The sequence below is a fragment of the Neolamprologus multifasciatus genome, chromosome 9, assembly GCF_963576455.1.
Source record: "Neolamprologus multifasciatus chromosome 9, fNeoMul1.2, whole genome shotgun sequence".
Lineage (NCBI taxonomy): Eukaryota > Metazoa > Chordata > Actinopteri > Cichliformes > Cichlidae > Neolamprologus > Neolamprologus multifasciatus.
In genome coordinates, this window is record NC_140447.1 from 28,327,137 (window position 1) to 28,346,131 (window position 18,995).

General features: G+C 39.7%; 1 protein-coding gene across 2 annotated transcripts in view; it reads right to left on the minus strand.

Moving 5' to 3' along the window:
- The window catches only part of LOC146511717 (uncharacterized), a 237,844-nt gene that overhangs the window by 28,413 nt on the left and 190,436 nt on the right, over positions 1-18,995 (minus strand). The gene's annotated exons all lie outside the window — the stretch shown is intronic.

Consider the following 18,995-nt stretch of genomic DNA (forward strand, 5'->3'; position numbering starts at 1 on the left):
TGTTCGATGCTTAAATTTACAAAACATTTCAAAAATCTGGAGAATTTTTTTCATGATTTATTGGGTTAATAACTTTCACCGTCATTCCATTTCCAAAGTTTAGGAATCAAACACCTTTGTTGAAATTTGAAATGCCCATGGTGTTGATTCAAAATGTGCTCTGGTGAAATCATAGGCTTTGGTTGCTACTGGCAACAAGAAATAAAGCTGTTTCGATGCTATTGGCTGAACGATTTTTAGGGTGGCACACGCCACCCCATGCCACCACAGTAGATCCGCCCCTGTTGCACAGATCATCTAGTGAGGGCGACCTGTCCCCAAACAGTCAGTCTGACTTGGACTGACTGCAGTCACTATTATTCATTATTGTAGGCAGACAACTCACAGTTGTTCACAGTATTTTTGGCCATGTTTGTATATAAAAGCAATGTCATGGAGAAACTACGTCACTTAAACACAGTTTAAACTGCTGTCCTGCAGCATCACTCGCTGTGGCTCGGGCTGGACTCTGAATGTAGTCATTAATGTGAATTCCTGTGTATGTAGACAGCAACAGCATTGCAGTATTTGCTGATGTATCACTGTTAATTGCTGTAGTACCCCAAGCTGACTTCATATACTATAAGCAAAACAAAAAAGCCAACAAAAATGACGCTTTCCCATATTATATTTTTCTGAGTGTTTTTTCCAGCATTTTTTAATCACACATTGAATTTGACTATTTGCCATTTATGTAAACTTGTGTAAAAACAGGCAATTTATTACAGTGTTACACAGCCTGTTTTTAAAGGCAATGAGACGGCAAGTTTAGTTGTAATTTTGCTTGTGCTGTGGTCTCCAACCACTATTTTCTGTAGTGTAGCATGAAATAGCATGGTTACTTGAGTGTTCAGATGATCTTGCCTATCCTCTTTGCATTGAGTCAGTCTCTGTAGCATACCTGTGATTGCTAAAAATCTTCCTCGTCAAAAACACAGGCGTGCAAGAGAAGAGTAACTTACGCCTACATCTGTGCTGACTCAGAAGAGTAAATGTTAAATGGGAAAATATGAGAATAATATTTGCAATTAACAGCACCTGATTTTTCTTATGTTTTCCTTCACATAAAATAAAGACACACGATGTGTTGATGCAAAAGTAAAAATAGAGTAAAAAAAAAAAAATCACCAGGATGCACAAACTGAAGAGTCTGATCCTGAATATTTCCCAGGGGATTACTTCTTAATGCACACTCCCCCACATGTTCCAAGGAAACCTATTCTCTTGGCCACGGGGCATGCTCAGTGTTTGATTGCACACTTGATTAGCGTGTGATTGCCCATAAGGACTTCATTACCCCACACTCTTTTTCTGAGCGAGTGGGTGGTGGGTCAGTGACACAGCTGCAGCCTGATGCCAAACAAGCCACACGAGTGAGTGCAAGTACTGCATGAATATTCTCTCAGCTATTGTTTTTCCACAACTACCTAATCCCATTTATAGCCACTGCAGAGCCAAGAGCTTATCCCAGCACGCATTCTGTCTGCAGATCAGAGGCTGGATCCTTCAAAGTCTGCAATTCAACAGGGAATAAATCACAGGCTCACGAGAACTGCCACATGTCAAAGACTCTGGGAAATGTAGAAACAATCTATAGACTAATCCCCAAATGTAACCGTGTGAAGTCTAAGTAATCAGCGATGATGACAAGTACATTAACCTTTAACCTTTAGCTGTGCACTATCAGATATGGGTTTTTTTTTTTGGCTTTTGTAAACTGGCCTCCTAACTTTATGTAATCAGAGAACAAAAATAAACATTCTAACAAAGGATGTTGTGATCTATTTATATTGCCACAACCCTTGCTATTTAAAAATTACATATCTATGTTATGTTTATAATACCCAAGTGGTAATCCCAAAATAACTGTGCAGTTGTTCTTCTTGTATAATTATGCACAAGCAACACAGTAAACTAAGATAAGATGAGATTCAGAGTAAAATAATTATATTTCTACAGATATTCTGATAGTTTTGTTATTGTCACGTACTGCGTTATAAAAATTAGGGAGTGAAAAATCAATATATCTGCCTTAATTTTAACAGACACACCATTCATCTATTTTCTCATCTAGCTTAGGGTTGCAGCTGTTGCAGGGTGCTGACTCGACAGACATAAGGCTGCAGATTTCATGGGTTCAACAAGTTGAACAACAGGACTTTAGTCTGATGATTCTTGATTTCTGCTGCAGCATTCAGTTGGTCGGAAACTGGAGCAAACAGCATGAAAACACAGATCCATCCTGCACTGACGATTCAGTGTAGTGCCAGCTGAGCATCGCTTAAACACCACAGCCTTTGTCCTTCCCTTTATCACCACAGTGTATCCATCTCTGAGGATCATGTCACTATCTCAGTGCAGGAGGATTGCATCATCGATGCAATGTGGCAATGTGGACCAAGTCTCCAAGTTTCCAGCATCTTGTTGAAGCTATTCTATGAAGAATTAAGGCAGCTCTAAAAAGAAAAGGGGTCCAGTCCAGTACTAGCAAGGTGTACCTGATGAAGTGGTAAGTGTCAATTTTCAGTTAATAATTTGAATACAGGGCAAATGTAATTCTATTGAATGTCTTTTTACGCTAAAGTCACTCAGAACATACAAAATGGACATTGTGTTACATTAAACCAGACTTGAAACTCCATCCATCCATCCATTCGCTTCCGCTTATCCTTTTCAGGGTCGCGGGGGGCGCTGGAGCCTATCCCAGCTGTCATAGGGCGAGAGGCGGGGTACACCCTGGACAGGTCGCCAGTCTGTCGCAGGGCCAACACACAGGGACAGACAACCATTCGCACTCACATTCACACCTAGTGGCAATTTGGATTATCCAATTAACCTGTCCCCACAAGACTTCAAGACAGACTTGAAACTATCATTTAATAACATAAACTCATCAAAAGAGTGTTTACAGAGGTCACAGATAGAGGCAGCAGTGTGATCATTCTCCCCAAGATTTTTAAATGTTTTCTTTTAGAGCCTCGCTGTTCATTAGAAAGAATCCAATCCTGATTGATTGATTTTGGTTGATTTTTCACTTTAACCTTAAGACTTTGAAAATTAGGAAGAAGGTGTAGAATGATATAAGTTTACACTTCTTAATTCCTTTCAAACATACATTTTGAATTATTTGTACAACGGCAATTAATATGTTGTGATGTTATGTCTTTGAATGTCCATATGTGTCAATTGTACTTAATTCTTGTAAATGTTCAAAATAAACTTGTTTATCTTAAGCAGGGTTATATCTTTAGGAAAGTCCTGTGTTATTACCAAATTTTCAAAAGAAGCTCCAAGTCGAAATCATCTGCTGCCATATAAACATTACTCCGTACAGGTGTCCTGACTGACGTAAGAGACACTCCAGACAAAACATAATAATGTAGCCGTGTGTCGTCAGCTGTATCTACTGTAGTTAGCTGTTACTTAAAAGTGACAGAATAGGTTGAACTGTGGTTTTAATGGGGGGTTCCCAGCAGCTCAAATTGTGCTCCAGGGACCCAGTTTGGCTTAAGTCATCCCTGCCTCTGGGTCTCATTTGCAAACATTTCCATTCGCCCCACATGGAGATTTAAAAACATGCAGCTTATACCGTTCGCACCACTTTGAAAACCTCCCACTGCATTTATGAGTGGGACATATGTGAGAAGATAAGAACACAAATGAGACACTCTATACCATGGAAGTATAGTTAGCGCCTGTGCCGTTTGCCTGTGTGTGACCCTGCAGAGGCCCGACTTGCTCCCTGCCCCCTCGTGCTGCTCGTTAATCACCGGGTGCCTGGATGATCATTTCTTGGGAAAACAGAGCTGCCAGGAGCGAAAACAAACTGGTGAGAATGTGAAATGAAAGCCGGAGCAGTTGGGAATTCATGAGGGAGAATGTTATCGCTGCGACTAAAGGTCATATTGTTCACTTCTTCCTGACCGGCAAAGAGAGAAAAGGGAGTGTAAGGCAATTTGAAAAGAGGTGGAGGGAGGGTGAAACTGCAGAAAGAGAGGGAGAGAAAGGCAGAGGGAGGACAGAGAAAGATTGGTAGGGAGGAACAGAAAACCACAATGTGGGCCTCAGACTGCACAAGGACACGTCCGACATGCAAACACGCATACAAACGTAGCCAAAAGTATGCGGACACCATAAAATCTCAACCTTGAGCCTGAGCTGGAGAAAAGGTTTGTGGAATTATTTCTGCACTGATTACTCATGAATACATAAATCTTAGTTACAGACAAAAACAATTTGACCAACCTAATCACACACACACACACAAATAAATGCAGTTTTCATGCCTCAAAACAAGCTGAGTAATAACTTACAGTTAAGACTGGAAAAACTAAGTGGACCTCTGTGCTCATGACTTTTCCAAAAACTACACAGAGTCAAGTATTTAATTACAAGGGGTGAGATTCAAAACTTGGGTTGCAAAAGTGCCCATTCCTACAAATAAAGACATACGAAGGCTATCTGAAGAAATATTGGCTGGTTTAAATCCATTTATAAGAAGCATAAAACATCACCAAACCCTGGAAAGGCCATAAAAGCTTATCAAATGTCTTGGGAGTTCATTAATCTACAACGGGGCAAACTATTTTCAAATGGAGGAAATTTAGTACCAACCATTCCTGAAAGAGGTAAAAAACAAACAAAAGGGGGAACAACAAAACACCTGCAAACCCAAACATGTCTACAATGTGCTAAAATCTGTTTCCATTTGTCCGCTATAAAAACATGAGCAAACAGAGACAGCAGACCTCCAGTTAGCGTGAACATTTCCTCTGCACCATGCATGCATCGAGGCCCAGGGTATGATCAAGACAATGTCTCCCACGTATTTTAATCTGATGTGTATTTATGAAGATTTGACATGAAATATCCAGTCTTAAACTTTCTCAAAACTCGTAAAGAAACAAATTCTGGATCCAGCTCTGGATGTCATAAATGGAATGATTTCTAAGTTGACCCACATAAAATGTGAATCCCCCTTAACTTTTTTGATAATCCTACTTACAAACAGATGATCTCCCTTGGTGATTGTAAATACAGTATAATGGATAAGAACAGTTTATATGGAAGCACATGGCTTTTCCACAGTACTTCTAGAGCAGGGGTGTCGAACTCCAGGCCTTGAGGGCCGGTGTCCTGCAGGTTTTAGATCTCACCCTGGGTCAACACACCTGAATCAAGTGATCAGTTCATTACCAGGCCTCTGGAGAACTTCAGGACATGTTGAGGAGGTGATTTAGCCATTTAAATCAGCTGTGTTGGATCAAGGAAACATCTAAAACCTGCAGGACACCGGCCCTCGAGGCCTGGAGTTTGACACCTGTGTTCTAGAGCAATGTTGTGTGTACACACGAGACAAAAAAATCTGCCTTTCTGGTAAAATACACAATGCTACATTTAGTGGAAAGAATAATACTGCAAACCAGCATCAAAACCTGGATGGCTTAGCACTGTCAGCACTGTGGTTTGACACTGACAGGATCCTTTTCTGTGGAGTTGGAATTTTCTCTGATGTTTGTGTGGGTTTTCTTTTGTAACTATTGTTTCTCTCTTCAAAAACATGCAAATAATTCTGTTTATCAAGGCCAAGGAAAAATCTTGCAAAAGAGATTTAAAATTTGAAGAGTTTTACTCCTTAATTAAAGACGTGTTTAAAAGAAATACCTCATTCCTGCTGTAAAGCATGGTGGCGGTATCATGACTGGCTGCTACGCTATCCCAGTGACAGAAGGGTTTGCAACCACTGAAGTAACAATGAATTCAAAGTTCCTTTAAAGAAATGTTGCAGGGTGGCTCTGCATGACCTGAAGCTTGAAACCCGACAGGTTTAGCTAATCAAACAAACAACAATCCAAAGCAAAAAGAACGCTAACACAGGAGGAGACGAATATTCATGTTTTGTAAAAGTAGACTTGTAGTCAAGACCGCCTAATCCGAGACCAAGACAAGACCAAGACCAGAGGGTATCGAGACCAAGACAAGACCAAGACCAGAGGGTATCGAGACCAAGACAAGACCAAGACCAAGACCGAGACGAAGACAAGACCAAGACCAAGACCGAGACGAGACGAGACGAGACCAAGACCAAGACCAAGACCAAGACAAAAAAAGTCTTTAAACTGCAGCCAGATGCTGCTTCGTTTACGGGTCTCGGGCATATTTATGTGTTTTTGCTTTCGCACAGCCCTCCTCACCGCTGTCTACTGTCTCACTCACTCACTGAAAGGACTGACGCATGCTCCACTTGACTGTTGCGTCTCTCACCCTCTCTGTTTTTCACATAATGATATTATCCTATATCCTCGCATGTGATTGGCCACAATATGGAGGGATTGGAGCGTAGCTGAGCCACTGTGTGAGAGCTGAGCAGCCAAAGGAAATTAAGTGGGGGTAGAAATGACTGAAAGATTATTAGGCTCTGTTTTGAGCTTTGTTCAAAAAAGAATGACTTCATATGTATATATACAGTATATATATATATATATATATATAGTTTTTTAATTAAGCAGCAAGGCAGAACAAAGTCGGGCCTGTATCAAGACACAGGGACTAAACCCCAATTCAACCAGACCCAGAACTGATCCAGAATTAAAACAGGACTACAACAGTAACCAAGACAGAACCAGAATCAGAACTAGATGATAGCAGCACTAAAAATCATCATAGACCTGCACTACACTTATTTTTTAATTCTACCAAAGTACACTATTTAGATTCTGAAAAGTTTATATAATTATTCAGCCTTGTTGAGCAAACAAGCCTGCATAACTTAATAAATATAGAATTTTAAAAGTAACAAACGCTATCTAAAAAGATACAATAGGTACGAGATACATGTTCTGATGAGTTTTTGGCAAACAACCATTTGACTAACTTGTGTGTCTCACCTGCTCTTGTTCCATCTCTGTTCTGTCGTCATTTTCGTCGTCTCTCTCCCTCTCTGTTCCTCTCTCTCCCTCTTTGTGCTGACAATCAAGCCAAACACAAATATACAGTGGAAACCAGATATTTACATACTCTTCAGATAAAAACACAAACACTTTTTAATTGTAACATCAAATCAGACTAAATGTTTCTTTTTTTAGATTGATAAATATAAAAAACATATTTGTTAACTTTAAGAGTAAAGAGAGAAACTGTCTGTATTTCTTAATTGTAAATGGCACCAAATTGTATTCAAAATTGAGCCACACTTATGGAGCTCCACAATTCTTTTCCAGAATTCTTTTCCAGGTGTTTTGGTTGACAGCTCTTGATTTTTCAAAGAAACTTTCCCATTTCAAAGAAACAGGCTCTGTGTTTTGCCTTATATGCATCCACAGCTGTGCCACCAATTTACCCACATGGACTCTACTAACCAATCAGAAGCTTCTTAAGCTCAGAATGGAATCATCTGGAGTTTTCTTAATTAATCTTAATTAACAATAAACTTAGTGTATATGTACTCCTACATTTGATGAAAGTGATTAAAATAGACAGCTCCCTCTTTTTATTCTGACATTTAACTAATTCAAAAGACATTACAACATTTATTTATCTAAAACAAAAGTTTACTCTAAATTGATGTTTAACAGTAAAAAAAAGGTTTTATGTTTTCTCCCTAAAGTGTATGTAAATATCTGGTTTCAACTGTGAATATACTGCTGTGTATTGAAATTCCTCTTGTTTTGCATAGATATACTGAACATACAACAACAACATACAAAGCATAATATATAAAATAACATCTACCTGAGTTTTTTCTTTGAAAGAAGCTCCTTATGTCCATTGTTGTGTTCATCAGTACACAACTGAAACCGATTTAGAGAGTTTGTTTAGCCGTGGAGGGTAACAACTGAAAATATGAGATGTAAGCTAAGACTCTCTAAAAAAATCAGCATTGTCGTTCGGCTTTTTATTTATCCATTTGTTGATTCACTTGAAGAGTAAGTAACGCAACCAAGTGATCAGTTTGATATCAATCTTTTGTGATACACCGTCATATTTACATTATTAGTTCAGTACGAATGATTTCCGTTGGTACCTGGTCAAACTTAAGCTCTCCTCTGCAGCAAACTCGCAGGCAGCAGCTTCTCCCCCCTCGCTCACATGGGTGCTGTGCTCAGTCGCCTAGTGCCAAAGCTCGGATCATACCAAAATCAGGGGGAATTTAGGACGGTGCGCTCTGTGCTTCGTGTGTTGTTTTTGTTTTATACAGTTGTCAGTCAGGCATCTAACAAACAAATTACACTCCAAAAAACCCCATGCTTCAAAAAAAATGACCCGGGCTTAAGCCCAGTAAGACACCCCCCGCTCCGCTGATGGTTGACTCCAAATCTCCCGAACACTATGTCGATTTGAGAGCGCAAGACCGAGACAGCGAGACCAAGACCGAGACCAAGACAAAAGTCCGTCGAGACCAAGACCGAGACCAAGACAAAAGTCTGTCGAGACCAAGACGAGACCAAGACCACGTAAAAGTGGTCTCGAGACCGGTCTCGAGACCAAGACCGGTCTCGAGACATCCAACTCTATGTAAAGGTCACCCTGAAATCCTGACATTAAGCACAGTGAGATGCAGTGGCATGAACCTAACACAGCTGTGCAGTCAAGACATGCTGGAAATCCTGAACTGTCTGGTAAGGAGTTCATCCTAGAAGTGGTAATCATGTGCTTTCCATGCGGGACGAGTGATGTGAACTGATAAGAATTTAGCAATTCCGATTCCATTACTGATATCACTTATTAATTCAATTCCTTATCGATTCTCTTAAAATAAAATAAATCACTTTTATTGTCACATCACAATTGCTGGTACACTGGTGCAGCACATGCGAGTGAAATTCTTGTGTGCAAGCTTCACAAGCAACAGAGCAAAATACAACTAACTTCTGGGTTGTCATTGGCTCCGTTTTGAGAGTCACCACTGCTAAGGAGCAATAAAGAAATTCCATTCATGCAAATTAGTTGCATGCTGTGGATTAAATGTTTGTGCATGTTTGTTGAGGTATTTCCCCTCTTTGTTGTGATCAGTGTCAGAGTCGTTATGGGATTGATAGGCAGAATAATAATTTCAAGGAATTGGACTACTGGGAACCAGGTTATTCCCTCTATCCGACTATAATCACAGTACTTGCTATCCACACTCTGTGCCAAAAGTATGCAGACATTATGGAAGGCCCACATACTGACATCTACAACTGATAAAGCCAAAACACACATACACTGAGAGAGACAAGGATGTCTTTACAGTAACCTTAACCATAACCTCTGTCTCTCTTCCACAGCATGTCTTTTATCCTGTCTTCCTTCTCTCACCCCAACCGGTCGCAGCAGATGGCCGCCCCTCCCTGAGCCTGGTTCTGCCGGAGGTTTCTTCCTGTTAAAAGGGAGTTTTTCCTTCCCACTGTCGCCAAAGTGCTTGCTCATAGGGGGTCATATGATTGTTGGGTTTTTCTCTGTATCTATGAAGCGCCTTGAGGCGACTTTTGTTGTGATTTGGCGCTATATAAATAAAATTGAATTGAATTGAATTGAATAACTTGCTCCTGCTTAACCCTGTGTCTAAATGCACAATTTGCTTTACTGTTAAAATACTTAAAATCTAATAATTAGCATTTATGGAACCTGCTTTTTGCACCTGCCATGAAATCATATTACTATAATGTGTCTTATGACACGCATGAAACCATGCTCTGTAACCTGTGTAGTAACCGCATGTCACACCAGAGCATCTAAGGATGGTGACTGCCCCATTTGGTATTGTTGATTCGTCCTACTTCTTCTTTATTTTTCTGGAGGAGAATAACATAGAAAGAGAGATCAACTCCACCATCAACTAACGTTTCCCCAATTTAAACGGACCAGTACTTTTTTCTATACCCAAGCATTATACCTTGTCTAACATTTGCAGATGCACTCCAACGAATGTATCGGGCAACTCAGAGTATAGGTAGGTAATAGGTATTATCTTGACCAAAACTGGAGGAGCTGAGAGCGAAACGCCAACATGCTGAATGGTGTGGCTCAGTACTTCCCGAGCCCTGTGCTTGCATTACTGTATAACAGTGTTGGCCACTCAACTAGGCTACAAATAACAACCTTTAGGTCTCTACAATGAGTTTCATCACACGCACATTTAACTCAACTCTAACCTGCATCCACTGTCGCCAAAGTGCTTGCTCATAGGGGGTCATATGATTGTTGGGCTTTTCTCTGTATCTATGAAGCGCCTTGAGGCGACATTTGTTGTGATTTGGCGCTATATAAATAAAATTGAATTGAATTGAATTGAATTAATTCTAACCTTAATCTTAGAACTTAGAGTCTTAATTCTCAGCGATAATAATGTGCTCACTTTTCCAAAATGTCCTAAATCTGATTGTGAAGAAGTCAGACTGATCCTTACACTGATAGTTGTACAAGTGCACACAAACACACTCAAACCTCGAGAAAAACGGCACAGGTTTAAAAACTACTTACAGGCGCAGGCATGTTTCCATCAGGACACTGACTTAAATTCATTCAGAGACTCGCTTTAACTATAACTATGGCTTCCCTAAACCTTACCTTGAACTGAGACTGCATACTAAAATGTAAACATTTACATTATGAGGGACGACCTGCTTGAGGTCGGTGCACTATAAATGTCCCCACAGCATCAGCAAGTACACAATTTGTTGTTAATTGTATTTTGTGTGTGTGTGTGTGTGTGTGTGTGTGTGTGTGTGTGCGTGGAGGGAGGGAGGGGGGTCTCTCTCTCTCTTTCTCTGGGGAGTAGTGGACTCCTCGATTGCCCGCTCTGAACTCCTGATTCCTGAAATGAAACGAAGCACGGAGCCAGCAGCAGTGACGTTAGAGCCTTTACACACACGGCAAAGTGGAGCCTACACACACACACATGCGCACACGCGTACAAACACATACATACAAGTAAGGGAGTAGGAGTTAGGGCCTGTTTCATGCAGAACAGTCCACACAGCAACATAAAAATATCTGAAAAATACAAGTGGAGACAGAAACTTTGGAAAGTCCCCAAAAGTTTCCTGTTTGCTCATTGGTCAGATCTCAGCTTTCCGGTGTGCCTATTGGCAGCCTCGATTGTCCCATCTCTCTTTTTCCGAGGTGTGCATGTGGCAGATATCAGTGATATTGTTCAGCTCTGGGTCCTGTTCTTCCCACTGGCATGGATAAAACAAATACAGTGTGTGAGTGTTTGTGGTAGGAGGGTGTTTTCTTTGGCAAGCACTCAATACAAGAAAGAGAAAAAGGGGGAGAGAGGGAGTGATTGTTTTCCTTTTCTAATAATGTGTATGTTTATAATAACAGGCTTTAGGCTTTAATAGGCTTCCAAAAGCTTTAGAATTAGGTTCACACTCGCTTGCTTTAATAACACTAATTTCCCACAGACATAAACTTGTCAACGCAAATCAAAACCTTAATTTTAAATCCTCAAATTAATGGTTGTTGTGTGAACAGCTCTTTGCTCCCCTAATGTGATTATCTGATTGGATTTCTACTCCTGAAAATATATCGATCTGAACTGACTGCCTGGGGTAAGCACAGCTGATCTGAATCACGGGAAGAATTCTGAATTGAGAAAATACTGCCAGCACGTCATTAAACATTACAGTGACAAACAGCAGAGAGCACCAGCATCTGGCATGGAAACTTCAAAACAGTCAGTTCAAAACAATCAAAGTCCATCCTGTTGCACGCTGTGAGCTGCCTACACAACACCGTTTTCTTGTTCTGTGCCTCCAAGATTGGATGGTTTTATCTTTACACTGTGTGCCAGACAAGCTTATAGTCTTGTTTGTTTCATGCAGACAGTCACACCTGGACATTTAAACAAGGCCATTTTGAAACAATGAGGTCAGTGCATGTGAAGGAAATGCGAGGGAGAAGTTGATATTCTTTGACTGGTTTGCAGATGATTCCTGGAGGTGAAATTGGCTGCAAAAAGTGCACCAAAACCTCCTTTTGACTGATTTGTTCCCTCTTGCACTGCAGCGGTCACCTGTAGTTTGCAGTGAAGATGCTAACTTGTCTGCAAAAACTTGCTGACCAATATGTGTGCTGGAGTAAAATTAAAGTATAAAGTGCAAAACAAAGTGGAAAGGGAGAATGTTCACCTTCAAAGTAAAAGTTGTGCAAGGTGCAGCTTTTATTTTGAAGGCAAACTTCTCTGTTTCCAGTGGGTTACTTACTTGCCTGTAGGCCTGTTTGACTGGGGCTTTATAATCAGTTTCACATTGACTGCCATCACCCTCCAATAACTGCTTACTAATCGGTCAGGGAATACTCATTTTCCCATTTGGACCAGTGGCTGTCAAAAGATTGCCAACCAGTCTTTAGGCCATTGTGACTGGGACCTTATCGTTTTGACACTACAGTGTCATGTGTCCATACTGGCATGGCAAGTTAACATCATGTGATTAGCAATTACATGACTACAAAACTTTAATACAGCCTTTTCAGGCTCTGAAGATCTTCCATTTATGAGGGGTATTCAATCAGAATCAATCAGAATCAGAATCGTCTTCAATCAGAAGAAAGTTGGCTCAAAGTCAGAAGAGATAAAAACAATCATCTCTGACACACGATGAACTTAGGGGCTACAACAACCAAGGTCATTATAGTAAACTAAAAACGAAAACTATGTGTGCTTACAGAACTAAGTGAACTAGAAAAAGGAAACAAAACATCTTTACTTTTAATCTTTGCCAGTTTGGTTGGATTTCTCAGCACAACCAGCCTGAGGAAATCTGGGATGTCTGCAGGACTGTTGCTCAACCAGCTTCACAGACTGTTGTGGTTATATTAAAATCTCACTTGCCGTTTAAAAAAGTTCCAATGCAGAGCTGAGAATGACACTGATGTGCTGCACATAGAGTTTATAGCTGTCGCTCATTTCCAACCCTTGTCCCTTGTGGGGTTTTTACATTCACTACACACAAATAAAATTTACAACATCCAATCACATAAGACCATAATAAAATATGAATGCAAAACTACAAGAAATACACTGTATAATATATAATAAAGCAGACTCTCCAGTAGAGTCCAAGTATAAAAAATACATTCAGAGCTGTAAATGAGCAAAAGAGATCAAACTCCAATATTATCAAAAACATAATTTTGTTCTTGCCTATTTAAACCTCAAAACCCAATTTCAAAACTCACTAGTTACTAGACAGTAACCAGTTTAAACTGGACTGGTCTTCTTTTAAGAGCTTCAGGGAAGGATCAGAAGTACTTACTCTAACATGGAGAAAATTAGACTAATACAGAGAAGCCTCATGAGCTGTATGAGGCTCATTGTCATTATTTAGCTGGTTATGCATCAGACTAATGTGGTTTAGTTTTCTCATCTCTCACTGCTTCTGGATCTAACTGTTGAAGGCGCGGGGGCAGGAGCAACCAATCAGAAGAAAGTTAAGAGTAGAGGAGCTAAAACATGTTGTTTGAGAAGATGAACCGCAGGGCTGCACTGAGGCCCAGCAACGGATAGATAAGGATAGTTTTAAACCTTGAATCACGCAAAGCTACTCTAGTCTACTCAAGTCCATGGACAGAAATAAGGAGCAGTAAATGAGCTGAATAGAGCCACTTTAGAAACCACTTCATGCTGGCAGTAATACAGAAAACATTGTTTTCTTTTCTTTTTTACAAGGTGTCTCACTCTTGGTTGGCATTTTCTGTTCTTCCTTTGGTTTTGGTGTGCCAAATATCCAGTTGTACGCAAAGCCCCTTTTGTTTAGCCCTTACATTCAGATTTATTACATGTAAATTGTAAACCTTGTACAGCCAAGTGATTAAAGGTTTGCAGTTCTGGCTGCTGGTTTTATTGGTAAGTCCAGGATGTCCAACAAAGTAATTTCTGAAATCTCAGACAATAAAGCAACAGAATAACATAATAAGCAGTAGTTTATAATAAGCTCCAATGGGCCCTTTTTTTTTTACTGGAGGACAATCTCTTCCTGTAATGGTAATAACAATAAGAATATATTTTTAAACTAAATCAGAACTTTGGACTGAGGGACAATGGGAGAAAGAAACAGAGGCAAAGAGACAAAGAGAGTGAGGAAAATGAGGCCAGAAGGGAGTGAAAGACGAAGTTTGGAAGGCGACTGAGGCAGGAGGGAGTAACTTTGTGGGGGAGTCGGTCAGCTCTCCCCTTCGTATCCCTATCAAAACTTGGCTGCCATTCAGAACTACACTCAGACCGTGAGCTTGGGTCTGTATTAATCATAAAGTGGGGATTAAATCCTCTATATCACGCTATGGGGCCTTGAAGGTTGTTCTTTAAAGGTAAAGATTTATTTTAGGGTTGAGACGTATTTTTTTGCTTAAGGTTCGCAATAAGGTCGGGGTCAGACATGCCGTCCCTCTGATGAAATCTTTAGAGGCTGAATATGAGTCAATCTAACCTCCTCTTTAATGACTAAGTTGTGTCTCTGTGTCAACATGTATGTCTTTGTCTCGCCTACAGCCTTCATGGACCTTTTCTCTGCACTCTCTATCACGCCACACGGCTTACAGACGCCGTTACCCCCAGCAGACCCTGCAGACGTAGCCACGGAGCTGAGTGAAACCTAACCGGGGAGCACGTCTCCCAAGGGGGCGGTGGAGCGTGAAGTCAGATTGAGGCCAGATGTTGCAGATGCAGAAACGAGCCAGCAGGACCAGGATCCATTTATAGGCTCAGCCCGCCTTATTGCACAACAATGTATTGATAATTACATCACCAGAGCTGCTCTCTGACTGCGACATTAGAGCGAGAACAACCCCGGTGATTCCACTGTGTAAGCTTTCTAACGCAGGTATTTTCATTCTCTATCTTTATAAATACTTTAACAAATCCTCTCCATGAGCTCGAAAATGCCAGGACGGTCAGTCTAAAAATATGTTGACATTTTTTCAGTCACAAGGGACAAGCAACAAAAAATTGCGAACATTTATAGCTCCAGAAAATGTTGAAATGTCCAAATACTGGAAATACTTGGAGATGTAAGTTTTGGGGATTTTTATTCCCTAAAGTTTAAAGTCTATTGAATGGTGAAGATATTTTTGGTCTACTTTAGAAGTTGTAGCTCTGATTGCTACAACACCACAGGGAGAAGGTTTCAAATATTTAGTATAAAAGTGTTTTTTGCTTGTTTGTTTGTTTTTTAAGCTAGTTGCAGAGATGATGAAGTGTTTCCATAAAAAACTGAGCGCAAAAAATTAAAAACTGTAGTCAAAATATCAACTTTAAAGCTGGCAGAAAGGGAAGAGTTGATTTTTTTTATAGAAGCAGATAAAGTGGAAACAGTGCTTTGTACACATCTAATCATAATGCACTTAAAGCATTTGACCCACTCATTCTTCCACATATCCACAAGGAGTCTGTAACCTTCCTCAAATTGAAGCTTGGGGCGAGGATAAATGTTATATTTACATAATGTTTTCCAAATGGTTTCCATTGTTTGAGGTTTAACTGGCATTGTTTCAATTTTGAGTCCTTGTTTCAACTTGTTCAACTTCTTCCTCTGCAGTGATTTAAGAGCACTGCCAAAGTCATTATCCCAAAGAACCAACGGCTAATATTTGATGAAAAGAAACCACATTAGTGTTTTAGTTTGTCATATTTTCAGAAAAGATTTTTACCACTTGTGTCACATTTGAGAGAAACATGACTACTGATGTTGAGCAAAGGCCTGTATGGGTCAAATGTGTGAGATGCATTTCTGCTGCAGCTGTCATGCTCGGGGGTCTAACTAGGGGGTTTCTGAAAATGTCAAAGTTTAAAAAAATGGAATAAGGCTTCATAGGTGATAAAATCTTTTATTATACTGTTTTACTATTCTGATTATTTTTAATTTGATGTGACATCTATGCACAGATGTGGGGTAAAACCTTTGCGATGCCTGGAGTGATGTGAAGGTTATGGGCTGCTGGGTTACTGTTATGCTGTAGTGTGATGACACAACTGATCACACTACAGCATAACAGTCATTCTGCTTTAAAAACAAAGTTTTGTGATTTTAGAAAAAAAAATAGGTTTTCACACGGTGACATTATTACATTAAAGCTGTTGTCAATTCAAGAACAAGAAGACGTTTACTGATATTAGACTTCTCACTTACCTCGGGCAAAGGGTCAGACACTGTTTCATGTTATGCTGCAATATCAAAGTATGATTTCCTTACAGAACCAGCAAATTAAACAACTGACGACTCATGAACATGAATCAAACTAATTCAAAAATACCATATGCATTATAATAATAAAGTTTATTTGTATGCTTTTGTACACTTTTCAAAACCAGTGTCACAAAGCGCTTCATAGAAATAATTAATAAAAGATCAAACTAAGAGGAAATTGTAAAGAAAATTATAAATCAATTAAACTAGGCTGAGTAGACGTGAAGTGTAACGTCACAATCAGAGTCAAGTTCAATGTGATTGCAAAATTTATTGAAAAACTTAGAAGTGGCATAAAATGTAATCACTAAAACAATAAGATGGAGGTAAAGTTTAGTTTTATAAGTAATAACCTCAAAGATAAGCTGATGAGTTATACGTTTATTTTGCTGTGTGTGGAAGTTATTTTGAAGGTGGAATCAACATTGAAAATAAAACCTCTCATATGCGATAACGTCCTTTGACCCTCCACTTATCCTGCATGGTGATATTCCCCTTAACAGTGGACCCAAAATGTTGTTGAAGTTTGTCAACATTTTGTCCCAATGCTTCTTTCTTTTGTACCATTTTGCTTGCTTTCTATAGAAACTAGTATATCTGCTGTGATTCTGGTGCTTGAAGCTGGTGATAGGAAAAGGATCCCCTGACTAAAGACAGATTTTGTCTTAGATTGTGACACTTGGAGTTGATGTACAACCGATTTGGTTTCAGTTTTTAACAGACCTCAGTGTTTTTTGCAGTCTTGAAAAATTCATGTGGATATCTCCTGTAGTTAGGAAGTTATGAGGGCTCAAATACTGTGGGAAAGAAATGAATTAAACATTTCAACCCACTGCACTGTACTTTGAAGGCTGTAACTCTGAAAACATTAATTTCATCAAAGTAAAAGTTGATTCAAAGGGGTTCAGGTGGGAATTTATTCCAGATTTGGTTCGATACATACGTGTGAACGGCCTTATATACGCAACACATTATACTGTACTGGGTTATACAAGTTTTAATGTCTTTTATTCATAACCAACACATGCTATAAGTGTGGTGTATTGCCCACAGATGAGAAACACATTAAAAATCAACCTTCACATTGATTTTCCAAGACTCTGAAACTCCGTTGAAGGGTTTGGAACGCCATTCCTCCAAAAGATATTCCCTCACTTGGTGTTTTGATGTTGGTGTTGATCCAAGATCTCCCATAGGTGTTCAATTTGGTTGAGATCTATTAACTGTGAAAGCCGTAGCAAATGATTCACATCATTTTTCATAATAATCAAATCATCCACTGACCCCATGCGCCCTATAAAAACGAACCCTGTCATGCTGGAAGAGACCACTCCCAGCGGGATCGAAATGTGTCATCATAGGATAAAAATGATCGTCCCAATCGAGTTTGTTTTGCAGAAAAACCTTTCCTCTGAGGGGACAACTGGACCGAGTGAGCAAAATGATCATCACAAAAACACCAGATCCCCTCTCTGCATTTTCTAGGTTGAACATTAAACCTTTTCCTTTAATTCGTCTCTGCATCGCAGCATTGCAGCACATCCCACAGCTATTTACAATTTAAACTCAAGCCAGGAAGAGAAAAATGAACTCTATCACTGAGACGCCCAAAACGTGTCTTTTAGCCACCATTGTTTGAAGGTTAAATGTCGGTGCAGCTATTTTTTTTCTGTAAAGTTGGGCAGCAGCTGTCTTTCTTTAATACCGACTTCACCATTTAACCTCAAATTCCTTCCATCCGACTTTATCCTTCAACGCAGAGGCATGTTCAACGCATGAACATCAAAACCCTGTACACTTCCAAGAAAGTGCAATCATTCAAAGTGTTCTCATCATTTATTTACTCCCAAGGAGAAAATATGTCCAAAAATAGGCAATAAGGTTCAACACCTTCAGTGAAAAATATAAGGTACCAGGCAATTATCTTTTCAGATCGTTTTTCACCTGGTGTAGTTCTAAAAAGCCCGTTTTTCAATCCTCAACTCCAACAGAAATGAGATGGATTTATGGTCCATGACAATATGTAGAGACATTTTAAACTAAAACAGAGAATGCTGGGAAAGTCTGCAAATTTATACAACCTGACACATATCTTCAGGTGGTCGGAGTCTTTGAAGTAAACTCTAAGTTATGATTTTCTCCTGAGCATAACTTTTTTTTAACTCAAATCAGAAGGCTGTTGTTCATTGATGCAAAACATATCTGTTGCTCAGGCTGCAAGCAGCGATCATGGGCCCTTGCACCTCGTTGCATGTCGGGGCACGCTGCAGTCGATGGGCTTTATTTCAGGCATGTATTCAGGTCTGGACTCTTACAGGATGTTACAAAAGAGCTACAAATCTCTTAGAAAACACCTAGTTAAAATTAGGCTTCATGTTGCTGCATATCATGTATAAAACACAAGAATTAATTTTGTCCTGTCCACCAAAGGCTGTCTTTCAGCCAGAATACTCACACTGCCAGAGCTTTAATCAAACATGAGAATATTGGGACTGAGTGATACTTCCAATTTCAGGGAAAATTCCCCCACAGACCAAACACGGCGTTCAAAAAGTCGAAAGGTTTGCAATTTAGATTATGGTGAGACTGAACATATTTGATGTTGATGCGGTTGATTCTCCGGGATTTCTCCAGGAATCTGTTGGAACACAAAGTCTATAAACAGCTGGGATGTTGCCACAGTTGCACAACAAAATCAGAATAGCAGTTTTTATAGAATTTTGCATATTGAGCTCATGCAGGGCAGAACTCTTTTAAAACACAAGATGTTTTTGAAGTTTTTGAGAAAGT